We start from the raw sequence: 8,958 nt of genomic DNA, 5'->3' as shown, positions 1-8,958 counted from the left end.
CTTTAAAATCCTTATTATTTTGACACATTTTATTGCTAAATAAAACTGTTTTAATTTAAGCTAAGAAAACTAATTGGCATCAGATACTAAAAGTTCTTGTAAGTTGTTGGAAGTGTTAGTTCTGGGAATAGCATTTTTATATTTTCTGTATTGATTTGCCTTTGAGACAAACTGCAACCAGAAAGCAGGTGATAAGCCTTTGTTAATGCCTCCGGGAGAAAATGCTGTAGCTACAGACTACTGTTGATAAACAGATTTTGAATTAATTAGTTCTGCATAATTATGTGAGCCATCAAGTCTCTAAAACCAAATGCAACTGGTCTTATATTGCTTTATGTGTAAACAAGGAAGGGAAAAATATATTGCTTCATAACTTATCTCTTTTATAGTTTTAATTTTTTAAAAGCAATGGTAGAAAATTTTAAATGGTATATGTTCAAGGCATATTTAATTCTGCTTTTAGATTTATAAAATGAGATAAGAAAAGATTCACTTTTTATAAATTGTCACTATTAGTGACCGAACTGGGACTCAGAGCATGCTACTATTCCTGCTTCATACTTAGTGGAAGTTATATTTTGTTACCAGAAAATGCCAAGGCAAATATCTTGAGAAAAAATAACCTGACAATAAAAGGACAGAGCTTTCACTAAGATACTTTAAGAATTTTGCCCACACACCTACAACAGCAACAAAAAAAATTTAAAGAAAAGCAGAAGAAAATGCTTATAAAGTAATAAGCAGGAAAAAACTGCAAATATTTCTGACATAACAGAGACTTCAGTAAATGGAGAGATATATGAGGAAATGACATAAAAAGATTCAATAGTGTAGAGATGTTAATTATTACCAAATCAATATATACATTTAATACTACTCAATCAAAAGTTTAATTAGATTTTTTCGACTTTTGGCCAATTTTTAAAGAAACTATCGAGAAGAAAAAAAGTGAGGATAAGAAATATATTTCAAAGATTTGTGTGGGGTAACTGCTCTATTATAAACTAACATATCATAAACTACAATAATTTTAAAGAAGTAATACTGACTGATGTTAGAATAGGCAGAAAAATCAATGAAACAAAATAGATGGCCCAAAGACAGACTGGCACAAATTAAAATTTACCCTAAGGACATAATCCAAGGTTTGTACCCAAAAATATGTTTTAATATTTTCTTAAATAACAAATATCTTAAGGAATCCCTGAAATAGCCAACCAAAGAAAATGATTAAACAAAGATGGCATATCTCTCTGGGTGATGGAGTATTGTATAATCATTTACAAGCATAATTTCGACAAATAAGTAATTGCATGGGAAAATGTTCATGAAAAAATATTAAGTGAATAACACATGATTCAAGGCTATGTATATACTTATATATTTTTACATATGAGTATATTAAATAAAAAGTAAATATATGTTCATTTGTATTAGACACATTTGATTTAAAGGAAACCCATTATTAAAATTATTAACATTAACCATGTATAATAGAATTATGTTACTTTTTACTTTCTTTTTTACATTTATTTGTATTTTTCAATTTTCCTATAATTGTTAGGAGACTTTATGTCTACCTCTACCTCAAGAAAAGAATGAGATACATAAAATATTTTAAAAGCTGTTTTATTGTTTTTTATTTTATTTTTATACTTAGGCTATGGCTTATTCAACTGTGTAGATACTGACTTTAGCAACTTAAAATAGAAAGTCTCATTTCTCTGTTGCCTCAAATTCTAAAAAAATCAAATGTCATATTTTCCTTTGGGTACAACCAAACAACCCAACAAGAGAATATAAATAAGACATATGCCAATGTAAGGCAATAATAATTTGCCATTCTAGATCTGACTATTGTACAATTATAGCAAGTCCAGTGTTATACTTCTCAGTAGAACAGGATAATAATTCTCAGTAAAACGAGGCCTATTTGTAATTTGTCTTTGAATCATTTCATATGTATTTGGCTGTAAATAACAGAGATCTCTAACTCAAATTTATTTGAAAAATGAGAAAATTTATTATCCCATATAAGAAGTCTGGAGCTTGGGCGGGCCCCAAGTGGTATGATCAATGGCTTAGTTAAACCAAAAAGGGCCCAAGTCATTTACACTTCTCCACTCAGGCATTGTTAATGTGTCAGCTTTGTTCCCAGCTGGTTCCCTTCATGGGAACAAAAGGCTACAGTGGTTTTAGTTATAAAAATGTCAAGAAGAATAAAATGGACCATCTCTTTTTGTATCTGTTTCTTAGAAGCAAAGAAATCTTTCACAGAAGCCCTCATCAGACTACCCTACAAATCTCCTTGGCAAGAACTCAGTCATGTGGCTATTTTTAAACAAACATCAAGGGGAAGGAGATTAACATAATTGTTATAGACAAATCAAGCCTTGGGGTCAGCTTCCCCTGAAACACTTGGAGGATGGATAAGTGAACACAACCCAGGTTTTACTGTGAAAAAAGAAGGTTGGGTGTGAAGGCAGAGGGAGGGGTGGAAGTAAGGGTGAGATGTGGCATGAACGTTGGGTAAGCAATCTCTTCTACTCCTATCCTCCCTGTTGTTAATGACATAAGAAGAGAGAAACTTCTTTTTTAATTAAAGATACTAACAGACACTGTGATCACTGCTCAGGATGTAATAGTGGACAGGATCTCATCTCTCTCCTCCAGGAGTACACAGTTTTAAGAGAGAAAGTACACAACTAAACAATTACAATATTCAGTGTTATATCACAGTGCCAAGGAAGCTCCTTGGATGGGGCACTTAAGCAGCTTTGAGTCCCAAAGAAAGCAACATATGAGCTCGGTACTGAAAGTTGAGGAGCCAGTCCTGTGGCAGTCAAGAGCATGGCATATCTAGGGAACTAGAAAGCATTGAGGCTAAAGAAGTAAGCAGAATAGAGATCATATAAACACTTCAAGGCCATGCTAAGAATTTTACATTTTTATTTTGAAGACAACAGGACTCCAATAGAAAATTATAAACAAGAAATAACATAATCTGATTCCCTTTTTAGAGCATTTGCTCCATCTTCAGAAGGGAAAACGAATTGGAGGGGTCAAGCTGAGATTTAGATAGACCAATTGGATTTTTTACAGTAATCCAGACCAGAGATCCAAAAATTTTTTAGAGGATGATTTAAGTTCATGGTTTAGGCAACCAATGGACACTGGCACTATACACAGAGTTGGGGAACTCAGAGTTAAAGCAAATACAAGAAAAGATCATGCATTTAGTTTGGGACTTTGTGTGTTTGAAGTGCTTATGGGACATCTAAGTAGATACATGCAGTAGCTAGTACTGTTTGGTTAGACTTCTAAAAATTATAACCAACATTATTAAATTGCTATTAAATATCTCCATGAAAATCTCGTCAAATAATATCAGTAATCACCAGATTATCCAGGCAATTTTTTTCTTTCTAGCTGACATGATTGAGTGATACGATGAGAAAAAGTCATAGCAAATGTTTTACATGCTGACAATTTAAACTAATAGATATTTTTAGATGTTGTGTAAGAAAAGAGCTCTGGGCTAAAAATGATGCTGACATTTAAAGGCTTTCTGTAAACTTCAGAAATGTGTAGCCCTAGACTCCAAGGCTAGTAATTTAGAAATAATGCTTAGCATCTAAACTTAATGCTTTTCCAACTTTGCTTTCTGTCTTGGGCTCAGATGTTCCCACCCCTGTGCACTTTTAAGATGTTTACTCTTCTTGGGCCTAAGGAGCCTCACTTTTTGGGGGGTTCAGGTCTGTCCTCTATAACAAGGTCCATTGTCTCTCTTCAAATCCCTCTAGAGAGCAAAAAGTCTAGGTCTTATTCTTCATTTGAAACAAATGTTCCTCCGTCTAAAGAATATGGATATAAACCCATTTGAGGTTCATCGAAATTATGTTTTCAATAATATTTTGTTTTGCATATTTATGTTATAAAGGTTCATGGTAGAAATTTGAAAAATACTGAAAAGTATAAAGAAAGTAAAATTGAATCATAATGGAACCACCCAGAGATAATAATGGTTAATGTTTGGTTATCTATTTTTATAATCTTCTTTCCACATCTATACATAAATGTATTGTTTCTAATAAATTGGGATTATATCTTACATAGAATTTTTGTAAACCTTATTTTTGTTTACCATTCATCATGACCATCTTTAAATATCTTTAAGTGTGCTTCAAGAATATGATTGTTTAAATGGCTAAATTATACTTCATCATATTACATGACAGAAACAGTGTTTTACCAAGCAATTCCCACTTCTGTGGACATTTTGGCAATTTCCAATTTTTTATAATGTAAATAAATGCTGGGCAAATGTTTATGACTATAAGTCTTTGTGATTTTCTCTGATTATTAGGAAAATTCTCCAAAACTGAATTACTGTGAACATTTTTAAAGTTTTTGGTACATATTGCCAAATGCTTATTTCCAGGAAGTCTATACAAATCTATAGTCACACCACTAATTTATAAAACCATCTGGTTCAGAGTAAATGACTTGTATTTTTCGCTCTTTAATAAATACCGTATAAACAAGTCTTCTTTGATATTTTCATAGTTCCCAATCAGCTTTCTTAAACTGTGAGATTAACCAGTGAGATTCTTTGTTTCATTCTGCAACTGTAACCACCTGGGAGGAAGAAAGAGCCATGGATTCGGGGCTGAGGAGACAGCTTCTAGTCTTAGCTCTTTAACAAATTCACAGTATTGATTCTGGCGTCTTAACTTCCCTGAGCCTAGGTTTTCTCTGTCCCACTGATAAGACTGTATGTACTAAAGCTTTTTATAGTCTCTTTCAACTAAGTAGAATGACAACAACAACATTTTTATAAGTAGAACAACAAAAATTTTGCAAACACATGAATGGTCTCGGTAAATAATGTAGAATCTGATCTATGAACATGGCCTAATGGTCTTTCTCCAAGTAAATGTTTATTTTTTTGACAAGCTAGTATGCTTCCTCTGCAAGCAAATTCTGAGGCTTAGACATGGCTAAACTTGGAAGTAGTGGAGTAGTCAACCACCTAGGTAATATGACGTGGATAGACCCCGAAATCTCCACCTCACCTCATTTATCCCACCATTAGAGCTTTACCTTTACATCTTTAGGGCAAATAATCCTAGGAGAAAATTCATAATCAAGGCCTTGAAGAGGCTTCTCTGCTACTGGGAGTAGGAATCCTGGGTCCATTTAAACTAGCCTGTAGTGAGATATAAAAACAAACTAAAATCCCTTAGAAATGATAAGACAATGTGTATAAACATTCAAGAGGGTTTGATAGTACAGTCGAAAATCATTTAATTCTATTTCTTCCCTTTTTCTACATCATCACCCAGGGGCAACCAAAAGTGTTTTCCAGCATTTTTATTCTTGCCAGATTTTCAAAGCTTTTAGCTCATCCATATTTAAATCCTAAGAGGCAATGTATCTGTTGAGCAAAATATTTCAGTTATGTTTAGTTGACAGATTTTGAATAAGTCATTATTTTTCTGGAAAAGGAAAAGCAAAGCATTACCAACAACACAAAAAATCTCAAATGATTCAACGAAGCATCAAGTAATCTTATAGATAATAAGGTACCATAGCTATCTTTGGTTCCTAAGAATCTCTACTTTGCCCATTATTTACTCACGATAAGCAAGCAGCTATGTAATCACCAAGTGTCCTGTGATTACAATGAGAGAATGTAGGATTATTACAAGGGTTTAAGGTGAAGGGCAGGCAAGCATCATCATGCCAAGGCTACGCAGACTGGAACCAAGAGGGAACCTGACCCTGGGTTGTTACTATGTCTCAAACATGCACTGCTTAACTCTTAAACCTTGGTAGCATTGAATCCTATAATGCTAGTGTAAAGCTAAAATGGATTTTTTTTACCTTCTCAAAGAAGGTGAATTTCAATGTTTTTGCTTAAATAGACTCAATGAAGGTTATAAGCAGTGGTTTTCAACTTTGGCTGTCCATTAGAATCATCTATAGAGCTTTTCAAAGTCCCAAAGCCTGTGTTGCACTCCTAACCGATTAAATCAACACTTCTAAGAGTAAGACCCAGGCATCAGTATTTTTTAAGTCTCCCCAGGTGATTCTAATAAGTAACCAAGGCTGAGACCCACTAATATAAGATTTACTCCAAGTAATTATGTTATATACTTGAGCTTATTGTGTTTATTTGACCAATATAGAGCCAGAAATTTGAGGAATAATTAATGAAATGATTCCCTCTCCTATACCAACTACTTTTGGCTCTCACCTTCTTTGTGGGGTATCAGCTGTGGTGTTTGTCATATCCCAACCTGAATCCTCAGCGCCCTGCTTGGGAGTCCTGAGGTTATTCCAGGGGTTCTGACATACCTTATAACATTTTTTTAACTTTTTCACAGCCTACTTTCTCTCAAATCACTTAACTCCTGAGAGGGCCCAGAACTGTCTCTACTCCTGAGATGCTAAAGTCAGTTAAGATGGATAAAAGTAAATGGATGTAAATCTTCTGGGCTCTTTCAGTTCTATGAAGCCTTTAGAAAAGTATAGGTCACGGCAACTTCGGGAAATAATTGGGTGAGAGGGGACAATGAGGGAGAATCTCTAGACCTTTCCCAGTCTTTATCTTCTCTCCTCTATTCTTTGATATGGACAACTCACATTTCCTCTACATCTTATATATTGCATATAAGTTTCCATAAGTGTACAGCTTCTAAGTGCTAGAATGAGTCACTTGGCAAAAAGACAAGAACGCACCCAACCTCTCTACTTAGTCACCTATGCTCTCTACATGGATGTACATAGGTGTCACAGTTCCAAAAAGAAAAAAAAAGTATATTTGAATTATCTTGTTAGGACTTTTCTCATGACCGATTTATAAATATTCACTACGATTTCTGTACAATTGGCCTTCCAAACTTAAGGCCAGAAATTTTAAATGCCGTAGGTTATTTTTTAACTTAGAATGACTATAGTTACACCCACACATTTAGGAAGTAGATAAATGTTGTCTGTATGCTGCAATTGTGGTGAGCATATTAGATACAATGATTGTCAAGCAACATTTCCATGTGCAATATCAGACAGTAGACTCCAAAATGTGACCACCCCTTTTCTACTAAGTTATGACAAAGCAGGTAGTTAAAAATCACGTTTAGACCTGTCTCTTTATCTCAGACAATAGGAATCTTCTTAGCAAAAATCTGTTTTTCTCAAAGAACAACTTCCTGGGAGAGTCACCCAGATTTATAGTTCAAACACAGCAACTCTCTATTTCTATCCGGCCTTTCATTTTTGCTAGCTTTGTTTGTAGGCAGGGATTGCTGCAATTAGGTCTTCTCACTTCATCCTTTAGTTTTATACATTGTACATACACTGAATCATCTGGCAATAAAAAACCAAGGTAGTTAAGTTCCTGACAATTTACCTATTATGTCTGTGTGCTAAATTTTGTTATCCCTGGGATTGCATTGTGCTCTCATGCTTATGACTCGACAAAATTACAGCTCAGTTCAGATCTCAACAATATGGAAAGAGGTTTGCAGGGTTTATTTACAAGTAAGGATGCCATATGCTCTTCTAAGAAAAAAAGTATGCTAATTACCAAGCAAGAAATGAGGTAAGAAAACACAGAATTGTTGCAGACCTACTAAGCAATCAAGAAAGATACTTGCTGTGCAACGCGAATGAAGATGGTGAATTCACCCTTTTGTGTTTTCTTGTTTTGTTGAATCTACACAGAAAATGTTAAAGACCAAGGAAAAGCCACTTCTAGGGGTTATGTAGTATATTTGTGGATTGATTAGTTCATGTTTTAAGATCAAACTGCCTCACATCCTAACTTTAAATATAAAGTTAAGATATTGAAAAAGTATCTTAAAAAATCTGTGTAAAGAACAACCTGAACCAAGTAATTATAACCGACCAAACAGAAGTAGGTTTTTCTCCTTTACTCCATGCTACTTAAACTTGCCGCTCTTCTCCAAGGTTTGTCTTCACACTAGAACTTGTTTCTGATGGAAAAATGTTAAGTTCCGCCAATCACTTGCTTTCAAAATAGTGTTTGCATTCAAACCGTCAGAGTCTTTTTCTTTCCTCCAGCTGCTTTGTGATTATGGGTAAAGCTTTATTTAAGGGGAAAAGAAAAGAATAAACCATACAGATTTATTTTATTATTTATTTTATGCCTACAGCACCTGGTCTTCCTAGGTGGTCTCCCATCCAAGTACTAACAATGGCCCGACCCTGTTTAGCTTCCGAGGTCAGACATCAGGCTTGTTCAGGGTGGCATGGCCGTAGACCATGGACTGTTGCTCCACTAGGGCACAAACCCAGGACCTTCTGCATGTAAAGTAGTCATGCTAACCGCTGCACTATGGAACTACATCCACACGCAGATTTTTTATTCAACACATTGGTGGAAAAATCTAGCTCAGTGAGCTCTGCCTTCAAGCAGAGTTTTCATACCAAGGAACCTTTATCCATGCTATACGTACTACCCAAATCTCTCTCTTCAAACACAGGCGTCCACACAGAACTTCCTACAGAAGCAAATCCAGGCACCGTGTCTTAATCGTTTATAATTGGTATCCCCACAAGTTAGGATCTCCATGCTGGCAGTCTATAGCAAGAGCCAGCCCTCAGCAGTTTTGTAAAGTAGGCAAATAAGCATGTAGGTTTTGTCTTTTTTTGCTGGTAGAACTAAAATAAAAAAACTACAGGCAAGCCTTTAGTAAGTGGCCCCTAATGAGGAAAAAAATTCTGAGTGTCAACCCCACTTCCAGTCAATTTTGCCTAATATTACAAGAATTCCAAAGGGTCAAACCCATAACAGTAAGCCATGAGATTTCCCAGGAAACACAACACTTCCCATCTTCCTAGCTCTCAATATTTTATCCACCAAGGAGTCAGAAAGGTATATAAACTCTATGTGTCTTGGAACCATATAGACCCTACTTCAAGTCCTCTAAG

General features: G+C 35.0%; 1 pseudogene; it reads right to left on the bottom strand.

The window, feature by feature from the left end:
• Positions 1–8,171: 8,171 nt before the first annotated feature.
• On the bottom strand, positions 8,172–8,288 carry LOC111739722 (annotated as a pseudogene).
• Between the last annotated feature and the right edge of the window lie 670 nt (positions 8,289–8,958).

The sequence above is a fragment of the Pteropus vampyrus genome, unplaced genomic scaffold, assembly GCF_000151845.1.
Source record: "Pteropus vampyrus isolate Shadow unplaced genomic scaffold, Pvam_2.0 Scaffold2, whole genome shotgun sequence".
Classification (NCBI taxonomy): domain Eukaryota; kingdom Metazoa; phylum Chordata; class Mammalia; order Chiroptera; family Pteropodidae; genus Pteropus; species Pteropus vampyrus.
Note: the sequence above shows the minus strand (reverse complement) of the source record. Positions and strands in the feature narration are given on the sequence as shown.